General features: G+C 42.3%; 1 protein-coding gene across 1 annotated transcript in view; it reads right to left on the bottom strand.

Moving 5' to 3' along the window:
* LOC143186579 (uncharacterized) overlaps nt 1-12252 on the bottom strand; it is a 125176-nt gene that overhangs the window by 109189 nt on the left and 3735 nt on the right. The window lies entirely within an intron of this gene.

The raw sequence follows: 12252 nt of genomic DNA, 5'->3' as shown, positions 1-12252 counted from the left end.
CGCCCTATAGTGAAGCCTAGGTTGCCCGGAACGTAGAAATGACCATCACTTTCAAACTAGTTGCAATTAATCCTGTTCTACGATGGAAAAACTGTTGTATTTTTATTGCATTTTATGCTTCGGGCGTTGACTTATATGGCCCTGACTATTCAATCTGTTGGAGCAACGCCCTAGAGTGAAGCCTAGGTTGCTCGGAATGTAGAAATGACCATAGCTTTCACACTGATTGCAATTATTCGTTTTATACGATAGAAAAACTGTTGTATTTATATTGTATTTTATGCTTCTGGCGTACACTTCTTAGGCCCTAACTATTCGATCTGGTGGAACAACGCCCTAGGGTGAAGCCTAGGTTGCCCGGAACGTAGAAATGACCATAACTTTTACACTGGTAGCAACTATTCGTTTTATACAATGGAAAAACTGTTCTATTTATTTTGTATTTTATGCTTCGGGCGTTGACTTCTAAGGCCCTAACTGTTTCATCTGGTGGAGCATCGCCCTAGGGTGTAGCCTAGGTTGCCCGGAACGTAGAAATGACCATTACTTTCACACTGTTTGCAATTATTCCTTTTATACGATCGAAAAGCTGTTGTATTTATATCGTATTTTATGCTTCTGGCGTTGACTTCTAAGGCCCTAGCTATTCGATCTAGTGGAGCAACGCCCTAGAGTGAAGCCTAGGTTTCCCGGAACGTAGAAATGACCATCACTTTCAAACTGGTTGCAATTATTCCTTTTATACGATGCAAAAGCTGTTGTATTTATATCGTATTTTATGCTTCTGGCGGTGACTTCTAAGGACCTAACTATTCGATCTGGTGGAGCAACGCCCTAGAGTGATGCCTAGGTTGCTCGAAATGTAGAAATAACCATAACTTTCACACTGGTTGCAATTATTCGTTTTTTACGATGGAAAAGCTGTTGTATTTATATTGTATTTTATGACTCTGGCGTTGACTTCTAAGGCCCTAGCTATTCGATCTAGTGGAGCAACGCCCTAGAGTGAAGCCTAGGTTGCCCGGAACGTAGAAATGACCATCGCTTTCAAACTGGTTGCAATTAATCCTGTTATACGATGGAAAAACTGTTGTATTTTTATTGCATTTTATGCTTCGGGCGTTGACTTCTAAGGCCCTGACTATTCAATCTGTTGGAGCAACGCCCTAGAGTGAAGCCTAGGTTGCTCGGAATGTAGAAATGACCATAGCTTTCACACTGGTTGCAATTAATCGTTTTATACGATGGAAAAACTGTTGTATTTATATTGTATTTTATGCTTCTGGCGTTCACTTCTTAGGCCCTAACTATTCGATATGGTGGAGCACCGCCCTAGAGTGAAGCCTAGGTTGCCCGCAGCGTAGAAATGACCATAACTTTTACACTGGTAGCAATTATTCGTTTTATACAATGGAAAAACTGTTCTATTTATTTTGTATTTTATGCTTCGGGCGTTGACTTCTGAGGCCCTAACTGTTTGATCTGGTGGAGCAACGCCCTAGAGTGAAGCCTAGGTTGCCCGGAACGCAGAAATGACCATTACTTTAACACTGTTTGCAATTATTCCTTTTATACGATGGAAAAACTGTTCTATTTATTTTGTATTTTATGCTTCGGGCGTTGACTTCTTTGGCCCTAACAATTCGATCTGGTGGAGCAACGCCCTAGAGTGAAGCCTAGGTTGCCTGGAACGTACAAATGACAATCACTTTCACACGGATTGCAATTATTCCTGTTATAGGATGGAAAGGCTGTTGTATTTTTATTGCATTTTATGCTTCTGGCGTTCACTTCTTAGGCCCTAACTATTCGATCTGGTGGAACAACGCCCTAGGGTGAAGCCTAGGTTGCCCGGAACGTAGATATGACCATAACCTTCACACAGGTTGCAATTATTCGATTTCTGCGATGGAAAAACTGTTGTGTTTATATTGTATTTTATGCTTCTGGCGTTCACTTCTTAGGGCCTAGCTATTCGATCTGATGGAACAATGCCCTAGGGTGAAGCCTAGGTTGCCCGGAACGTAGACATGACCATAACTCTTACACTGGTAGCAATTATTCGTTTTATACAATGGAAAAACAGTTCTATTTATTTTGTATTTTATGCTTCGGGCGTTGACTTCTAAGGCCCTAACTGTTTGATCTGGTGGAGCAACGCCCTAGAGTGTAGCCTAGGTTGCCCGGAACGTAGAAATGACAATTACTTTCACACTGTTTGCAATTATTCCTTTTATACGATGCAAAAGCTGTTGTATTTATATCGTATTTTATGCTTCTGGCGTTGACTTCTAAGGACCTAACTATTCGATCTGGTGGAGCAACGCCCTAGAGTGAAGCCTAGGTTGCTCGGAACGGAGAAATGACCACTACTTTCACACAGTTTGCAATTATTAATTTAATACGATGGAAAAGCTGTTGCATTTATATCGTATTTTATGCTGCGGGCGTTGACTTCTTAGGCCCTAACACTTCGATCTGGTGGAGCAACGCCCTACAGTGAAGCCTAGGTTGCCCGGAACGCAGAAATGACCACTACTTTCACACAGTTTGCAATTATTCATTTAATACGATGGAAAAGCTGTTGTATTTATATCGTATTTTATGCTGCGGGCGTTGACTTCTTAGGCCCTAACACTTCGATCTGGTGGAGCAACGCCCTACAGTGAAGCCTAGGTTGCCCGGAACGTAGATGTGACCATAACCTTCACACAGGTTGCAATTATTCGTTTTCTGCGATGGAAAAACTGTTGTATTTATTTTGTATTTTATGCTTCTGGCGTTCACTTCTTAGGCCCTAACTATTTGATCTGATGGAACAATGCCCTAGGGTGAACCGGGCCTTGGTTGCCCGGAACGTAGACATGACCATAACTCTTACACTGGTAGTAATTATTCGTTTTATACAATGGAAAAACTGTTGTATTTATATTGTATTTTATGCTTCTGGCGTTGACTTGTTAGGCCCTAACTATTCGATCTGGTGGAGCAATGCCTCAGAGTTAAGTCTAGGATGCCCGAAACGCCGAAATGATCATTACTTTCACGCTTGTTGCAATTATTCCTATTATACAATGAAAAGACCGTTGTATTTTTATTGTATTTTATGCTTCAGGCGTAGGCTTCTAAGGCCGTAGCTATTCGATATGGTGGAGCACCGCCCTAGAGTGAAGCCTAGATTGCCCGGAGCGTAGAAATGACCATAACTTTTACACTGGTAGCAATTATTCGTTTTATACAATTGAAAAACTGTTCTATTTATTTTGTATTTTATGCTTCGGGCGTTGACTTCTAAGGCCCTAACTGTTTGATCTGGTGGAGCAACGCCCTAGAGTGAAGCCTAGGTTGCCCGGAACGTAGAAATGACCATTACTTTAACACTGTTTGCAATTATTCCTTTTATACAATGGAAAAACTGTTCTATTTATTTTGTATTTTATGCTTCGGGCGTTGACTTCTAAGGCCCTAACAATTCGATCTGGTGGAGCAACGCCCTAGAGTGAAGCCTAGGTTGCCTGGAACGTACAAATGACAATCACTTTCACACGGTTTGCAATTATTCCTGTTATAGGATGGAAAGGCTGTTGTATTTTTATTGCATTTTATGCTTCTGGCGTTCACTTCTTAGGCCCTAACTATTTGATCTGGTGGAACAACGCCCTAGGGTGAAGCCTAGGTAGCCCGGAACGTAGATATGACCATAACCTTCACACAGGTTGCAATTATTCGTTTTCTGCGATGGAAAAACTGTTGTATTTATATTGTATTTTAGGCTTCTGGCGTTCACTTCTTAGGGCCTAACTATTCGATCTGATGGAACAATGCCCTAGGGTGAAGCCTAGGTTGCCCGGAACGTAGACATGACCATAACTCTTACACTGGTAGCAATTATTCGTTTTATACAATGGAAAAACTGTTCTATTTATTTTGTATTTTATGCTTCGGGCGTTGACTTCTAAGGCCCTAACTGTTTGATCTGGTGGAGCAACGCCCTAGAGTGTAGCCTAGGTTGCCCGGAACGTAGAAATGACAATTACTTTCACACTGTTTGCAATTATTCCTTTTATACGACGCAAAAGCTGTTGTATTTATATCGTATTTTATGCTTCTGGTGTTGACTTCTAAGGACCTAACTATTCGATCTGGTGGAGCAATGCCCTAGAGTGAAGCCTAGGATGCTCGGAACGGAGAAATGACCACTACTTTCACACAGTTTGCAATTATTCATTTAATACGATGGAAAAGCTGTTGTATTTATATCGTATTTTATGCTGCGGGCGTTGACTTCTTAGGCCCTAACACTTCGATCTGGTGGAGCAACGCCCTACAGTGAAGCCTAGGTTGCCCGGAACGCAGAAATGACCACTACTTTCACACAGTTTGCAATTATTCATTTAATACGATGGAAAAGCTGTTGTATTTATATCGTATTTTATGCTTCGGGCGTTGACTTCTTAGGCCCTAACACTTCGATCTGGTGGAGCAACGCCCTACAGTGAAGCCTAGGTTGCCCGGAACGTAGATGTGACCATAACCTTCACACAGGTTGCAATTATTCGTTTTCTGCGATGGAAAAACTGTTGTATTTATATTGTATTATATGCTTCTGGCGTTCACTTCTTAGTGCCTAACTATTCGATCTGATGGATCAATGCCCTAGGGTGAAGCCTAGGTTGCCAGGAACGTAGACATGACCATAACTCTTACACTGGTAGCAATTATTCGTTTTATAAAATGGAAAAACTGTTCTATTTATTTTGTATTTTATGCTTCGGGAGTTGACTTCTAAGGCCCTAACTGTTTGATCTGGTGGAGCAACGCCCTAGAGTGTAGCCTAGGTTGCCCGGAACGTAGAAATGACAAGTACTTTCACACTGTTTGCAATTATTCCTTTTATACGACGCAAAAGCTGTTGTATTTATATCGTATTTTATGCTTCTGGTGTTGACTTCTAAGGACCTAACTATTCGATCTGGTGGAGCAACGCCCTAGAGTGAAGCCTAGGTTGCTCGGAATGTAGAAATAACCATAACTTTTACACTGGTAGCAATTATTCGTTTTATACAATGGAAAAACTGTTGTATTTATATTGTATTTTATGCTTCTGGCGTTGATTTCTTATTACCTAACTATTCGATCTGGTGGAGCAATGCCTCAGAGTTAAGTCTAGGATGCCCGAAACGCCGAAATGATCATTACTTTCACACTTGTTGCAATTATTCCTGTTATACGATGAAAAGACCGTTGTATTTTTATTGTATTTTATGCTTCAGGCGTAGGCTTCTAAGGCCGTAGCTATTCGATATGGTGGAGCACCGCCCTAGAGTGAAGCCTAGGTTGCCCGGAGCGTAGAAATGACCATAACTTTTACACTGGTAGCAATTATTCGTTTTATACAATGGAAAAACTGTTCTATTTATTTTGTATTTTATGCTTCGGGCGTTGACTTCTAAGGCCCTAACTGTTTGATCTGGTGGAGCAACGCCCTAGAGTGAAGCCTAGGTTGCCCGGAACGTAGAAATGACCATTACTTTAACACTGTTTGCAATTATTCCTTTTATACGATGGAAAAACTGTTCTATTTATTTTGTATTTTATGCTTCGGGCGTTGACTTCTTTGGCCCTAACAATTCGATCTGGTGTAGCAACGCCCTAGAGTGAAGCCTAGGTTGCCTGGAACGTACAAATGACAATCACTTTCACACGGATTGCAATTATTCCTGTTATAGGATGGAAAGGCTGTTGTATTTTTATTGCATTTTATGCTTCTGGCGTTCACTTCTTAGGCCCTAACTATTCGATCTGGTGGAACAACGCCCTAGGGTGAAGCCTAGGTTGCCCGGAACGTAGATATGACCATAATCTTCACACAGGTTGCAATTATTCGTTTTCTGCGATGGAAAAACTGTTGTGTTTATATTGTATTTTATGCTTCTGGCGTTCACTTCTTAGGGCCTAGCTATTCGATCTGATGGAACAATGCCCTAGGGTGAAGCCTAGGTTGCCCGGAACGTAGACATGACCATAACTCTTACACTGGTAGCAATTATTCGTTTTATACAATGGAAAAACAGTTCTATTTATTTTGTATTTTATGCTTCGGGCGTTGACTTCTAAGGCCCTAACTGTTTGATCTGGTGGAGCAACGCCCTAGAGTGTAGCCTAGGTTGCCCGGAACGTAGAAATGACAATTACTTTCACACTGTTTGCAATTATTCATTTAATACGATGGAAAAGCTGTTGTATTTATATCGTATTTTATGCTTCGGGCGTTGACTTCTTAGGCCCTAACACTTCGATCTGATGGAGCAACGCCCTACAGTGAAGCCTAGGTTGCCCGGAACGTAGATATGACCATAACCTTCACACAGGTTGCAATTATTCGTTTTCTGCGATGGAAAAACTGTTGTATTTATATTGTATTTTATGCTTCTGGCGTTCACTTCTAAGGGCCTAACTATTCGATCTGACGGAACAATGCCCTAGGGTGAAGCCTAGGTTGCCAGGAACGTAGACATGACCATAACTCTTACACTGGTAGCAATTATTCGTTTTATACAATGGAAAAACTGTTCTATTTATTTTGTATTTTATGCTTCGTGCGTTGACTTCTAAGGCCCTAACTGTTTGATCTGGTGGAGCAACGCCCTAGAGTGTAGCCTAGGTTGCCCGGAACGTAGAAATGACAATTACTTTCACACTGTTTGCAATTATTCCTTTTATACGATGCAAAAGCTGTTGTATTTATATCGTATTTTATGTTTCTGGCGTTGACTTCTAAGGACCTAACTATTCGATCTGGTGGAGCAACGCCCTAGAGTGAAGCCTAGGTTGCTCGGAATGTAGAAATAACCATAACTTTCACACTGGTTGCAATTATTCGTTCTTTACAATGGAAAAGCTGTTGTATTTATATTGTATTTTATGCCTCTGGCTTTGACTTCTAAGGCCCTAGCTATTCGATCTAGTGGAGCAACGCCCTATAGTGAAGCCTAGGTTGCCCGGAACGTTGAAATGACCATCACTTTCAAACTAGTTGCAATTAATCCTGTTATACGATGAAAAAACTGTTGTATTTTTATTGCATTTTATGCTTCGGGCGTTGACTTATATGGCCCTGACTATTCAATCTGTTGGAGCAACGCCCTAGGGTGAAGCCTAGGTTTCCCGGAACGTAGAAATGACCATCACTTTCAAACTGGTTGCAATTATTCCTTTTATACGATGCAAAAGCTGTTGTATTTATATCGTATTTTATGCTTCTGGCGGTGACTTCTAAGGACCTAACTATTCGATCTGGTGGAGCAACGCCCTAGAGTGAAGCCTAGGTTGCTCGAAATGTAGAAATAACCATAACTTTCACACTGGTTGCAATTATTCGTTTTTTACGATGGAAAAGCTGTTGTATTTATATTGTATTTTATGACTCTGGCGTTGACTTCTAAGGCCCTAGCTATTCGATCTAGTGGAGCAACGCCCTAGAGTGAAGCCTAGGTTGCCCGGAACGTAGAAATGACCATCACTTTCAAACTGGTTGCAATTAATCCTGTTATACGATGGAAAAACTGTTGTATTTTTATTGCATTTTATGCTTCGGGCGTTGACTTCTAAGGCCCTAACTGTTTGATCTGGTGGAGCAACGCCCTAGAGTGTAGCCTAGGTTGCCCGGAACGTAGAAATGACAATTACTTTCACACTGTTTGCAATTATTCCTTTTATACGATGCAAAAGCTGTTGCATTTATATCGTATTTTATGCTTCTGGTGTTGACTTCTAAGGACCTAACACTTCGATCTGGTGGAGCAACGCCCTACAGTGAAGCCTAGGTTGCCCGGAACGCAGAAATGACCACTACTTTCACACAGTTTGCAATTATTCATTTAATACGATGGAAAAGCTGTTGTATTTATATCGTATTTTATGCTTCGGGCGTTGACTTCTTAGGCCCTAACACTTCGATCTGGTGGAGCAACGCCCTACAGTGAAGCCTAGGTTGCCCGGAACGTAGATATGACCATAACCTTCACACAGGTTGCAATTATTCGTTTTCTGCGATGGAAAAACTGTTGTATTTATATTGTATTTTATGCTTCTGGCGTTCACTTCTAAGGGCCTAACTATTCGATCTGACGGAACAATGCCCTAGGGTGAAGCCTAGGTTGCCAGGAACGTAGACATGACCATAACTCTTACACTGGTAGCAATTATTCGTTTTATACAATGGAAAAACTGTTCTATTTATTTTGTATTTTATGCTTCGTGCGTTGACTTCTAAGGCCCTAACTGTTTGATCTGGTGGAGCAACGCCCTAGAGTGTAGCCTAGGTTGCCCGGAACGTAGAAATGACAATTACTTTCACACAGTTTGCAATTATTCCTTTTATACGATGCAAAAGCTGTTGTATTTATATCGTATTTTATGTTTCTGGCGTTGACTTCTAAGGACCTAACTATTCGATCTGGTGGAGCAACGCCCTAGAGTGAAGCCTAGGTTGCTCGGAATGTAGAAATAACCATAACTTTCACACTGGTTGCAATTATTCGTTCTTTACAATGGAAAAGCTGTTGTATTTATATTGTATTTTATGCCTCTGGCGTTGACTTCTAAGGCCCTAGCTATTCGATCTAGTGGAGCAACGCCCTATAGTGAAGCCTAGGTTGCCCGGAACGTAGAAATGACCATCACTTTCAAACTAGTTGCAATTAATCCTGTTCTACGATGGAAAAACTGTTGTATTTTTATTGCATTTTATGCTTCGGGCGTTGACTTATATGGCCCTGACTATTCAATCTGTTGGAGCAACGCCCTAGAGTGAAGCCTAGGTTGCTCGGAATGTAGAAATGACCATAGCTTTCACACTGATTGCAATTATTCGTTTTATACGATAGAAAAACTGTTGTATTTATATTGTATTTTATGCTTCTGGCGTACACTTCTTAGGCCCTAACTATTCGATCTGGTGGAACAACGCCCTAGGGTGAAGCCTAGGTTGCCCGGAACGTAGAAATGACCATAACTTTTACACTGGTAGCAACTATTCGTTTTATACAATGGAAAAACTGTTCTATTTATTTTGTATTTTATGCTTCGGGCGTTGACTTCTAAGGCCCTAACTGTTTCATCTGGTGGAGCATCGCCCTAGGGTGTAGCCTAGGTTGCCCGGAACGTAGAAATGACCATTACTTTCACACTGTTTGCAATTATTCCTTTTATACGATCGAAAAGCTGTTGTATTTATATCGTATTTTATGCTTCTGGCGTTGACTTCTAAGGCCCTAGCTATTCGATCTAGTGGAGCAACGCCCTAGAGTGAAGCCTAGGTTTCCCGGAACGTAGAAATGACCATCACTTTCAAACTGGTTGCAATTATTCCTTTTATACGATGCAAAAGCTGTTGTATTTATATCGTATTTTATGCTTCTGGCGGTGACTTCTAAGGACCTAACTATTCGATCTGGTGGAGCAACGCCCTAGAGTGATGCCTAGGTTGCTCGAAATGTAGAAATAACCATAACTTTCACACTGGTTGCAATTATTCGTTTTTTACGATGGAAAAGCTGTTGTATTTATATTGTATTTTATGACTCTGGCGTTGACTTCTAAGGCCCTAGCTATTCGATCTAGTGGAGCAACGCCCTAGAGTGAAGCCTAGGTTGCCCGGAACGTAGAAATGACCATCGCTTTCAAACTGGTTGCAATTAATCCTGTTATACGATGGAAAAACTGTTGTATTTTTATTGCATTTTATGCTTCGGGCGTTGACTTCTAAGGCCCTGACTATTCAATCTGTTGGAGCAACGCCCTAGAGTGAAGCCTAGGTTGCTCGGAATGTAGAAATGACCATAGCTTTCACACTGGTTGCAATTAATCGTTTTATACGATGGAAAAACTGTTGTATTTATATTGTATTTTATGCTTCTGGCGTTCACTTCTTAGGCCCTAACTATTCGATCTGGTGGAACAACGCCCTAGGGTGAAGCCTAGGTTGCCCGGAACGTAGAAATGACCATAACTTTTACACTGGTAGCAACTATTCGTTTTATACAATGGAAAAAATGTTCTATTTATTTTGTATTTTATGCTTCGGGCGTTGACTTCTAAGGCCCTAACTGTTTCATCTGGTGGAGCATCGCCCTAGGGTGAAGCCTAGGTTGCCCGGAACGTAGAAATGACCATTACTTTCACACTGTTTGCAATTATTCCTTTTATACGATGGAAAAGCTGTTGTATTTATATCGTATTTTATGCTTCTGGCGTTGACTTCTAAGGCCCTAGCTATTCGATCTAGTGGAGCAACGCCCTAGAGTGAAGCCTAGGTTTCCCGGAACGTAGAAATGACCATCACTTTCAAACTGGTTGCAATTATTCCTTTTATACGTTGCAAAAGCTGTTGTATTTATATCGCATTTTATGCTTCTGGCGGTGACTTCTAAGGACCTAACTATTCGATCTGGTGGAGCAACGCCCTAGAGTGAAGCCTAGGTTGCTCGCAATGTAGAAATAACCATAACTTTCACACTGGTTGCAATTATTCGTTTTTTACTATGGAAAAGCTGTTGTATTTATATTGTATTTTATGACTCTGGCGTTGACTTCTAAGGCCCTAGCTATTCGATCTAGTGGAGCAACGCCCTAGAGTGAAGCCTAGGTTGCCCGGAACGTAGAAATGACCATCACTTTCAAACTGGTTGCAATTAATCCTGTTATACGATGGAAAAACTGTTGTATTTTTATTGCATTTTATGCTTCGGGCGTTGACTTCTAAGGCCCTGACTATTCAATCTGTTGGAGCAACGCCCTAGGGTGAAGCCTAGGTCGCTCGGAATGTAGAAATGACCATAGATTTCACACTGGTTGCAATTAATCGTTTTATACGATGGAAAAACTGTTGTATTTATATTGTATTTTATGCTTCTGGCGTTCACTTCTTAGGCCCTAACTATTCGATCTGGTGGAACAACGCCCTAGGGTGAAGCCTAGGTTGCCCGGAACGTAGAAATGACCATAACTTTTACACTGGTAGCAATTATCCGTTTTATACAATGGAAAAACTGTTATATTTATTTTGCATTTTATGCTTCGGGCGTTGACTTCTAAGGCCCTAACTGTTTAATCTGGTGGAGCAACGCCCTAGGGTGAAGCCTAGTTTGCCCGGAACGTAGAAATGACCATTACTTTCAGACTGTTTGCAATTATTCCTTTTATACGATGGAAAAGCTGTTGTATTTATAACGTATGTTGCGACGGTAGGTCCGCCGGCGACGGCCCACCGCCGCTCGAGGAACTCCACGGGGCATTTTAGTTTATAATACACTTTATTTACACTTGAGTATACAGTTAGTTGGCCGATAGTTTCGCGTACAACCAATTCACTCGCGATCGCGGTCTCCACTGACAGCTTGACAGCTGTCACTCTAATCGATCTCTTTCGATTTTCGATTATTCTTCTCGCGAGCACCAGTTGGCCGTGGCTGTGTACCGGGTGCTCGCAACATTGCTCCCCTCCTTCTAGAGCGGGCGTCCCGACCACTTCAAGTCAGTCCTCTGGAACGGTCGGCACTCGGAAACTGCTGCCTGGAAAAAGAGGTATACAAGAATAATACCTGCGTGGCCTTTCCAGACAGATGCCACCTTGGCATTCGCCCTTTGTCCCAAGGAAAACCACGCAAAAACCTTGGGCAAGGTGGTGGTTCTCTGGGACCTGGTCCTGTTTCCATGGGAGTTTTCTTCTTTGGTTCCTCACCCTTCCTCTTGCTTCTTGTGACTTGCGTGCTTCTCTCTTGACGTTTTCTCGGGTCCTGTTCCCTACGGTCTCTCCCGACGAAGCAACCCCGCCGGACGCACCTCCTTGTTTCCCACCGAGGAATCATCATTCCTCGTATGGCAAGGGGATCTCTATATAGATCCATAGGTGCGCCGCAAATCCAGGGACCGGCCCCGGAGGCCCGCCTTCCCGGGAAAGCGAGACTTCTCCGGTGTGGGGAAGCAGACCCGCGTACGGTTAAGTCCCCCACCCGCTGTCGGCCGGCCCGCACTGCGGACCCCGGGCGGCACACGATGGTAGCCGTTGTGTCCCTGGACGGCGAAGCAGTACGAAGGGTAGAGAAGGGAAACTCACCCTAGTCTTCTTCGATGGCGCATCTTCTTCTTGGGTGAGGACGGTCCGAAGTTTCGTGAACTCCCATTCTTCCTTGATTGTCTCCAGGTCCCTCCTTCGACTTCCTGTCGGTATTGTGATTGATCTCTCTTCTT

Source organism: Calliopsis andreniformis, unplaced genomic scaffold, assembly GCF_051401765.1.
Source record: "Calliopsis andreniformis isolate RMS-2024a unplaced genomic scaffold, iyCalAndr_principal scaffold0007, whole genome shotgun sequence".
Taxonomy (NCBI): domain Eukaryota; kingdom Metazoa; phylum Arthropoda; class Insecta; order Hymenoptera; family Andrenidae; genus Calliopsis; species Calliopsis andreniformis.
The sequence above is the reverse complement of the archived record's forward strand: the minus strand, read 5'-3'. Positions and strand labels throughout refer to the sequence as shown.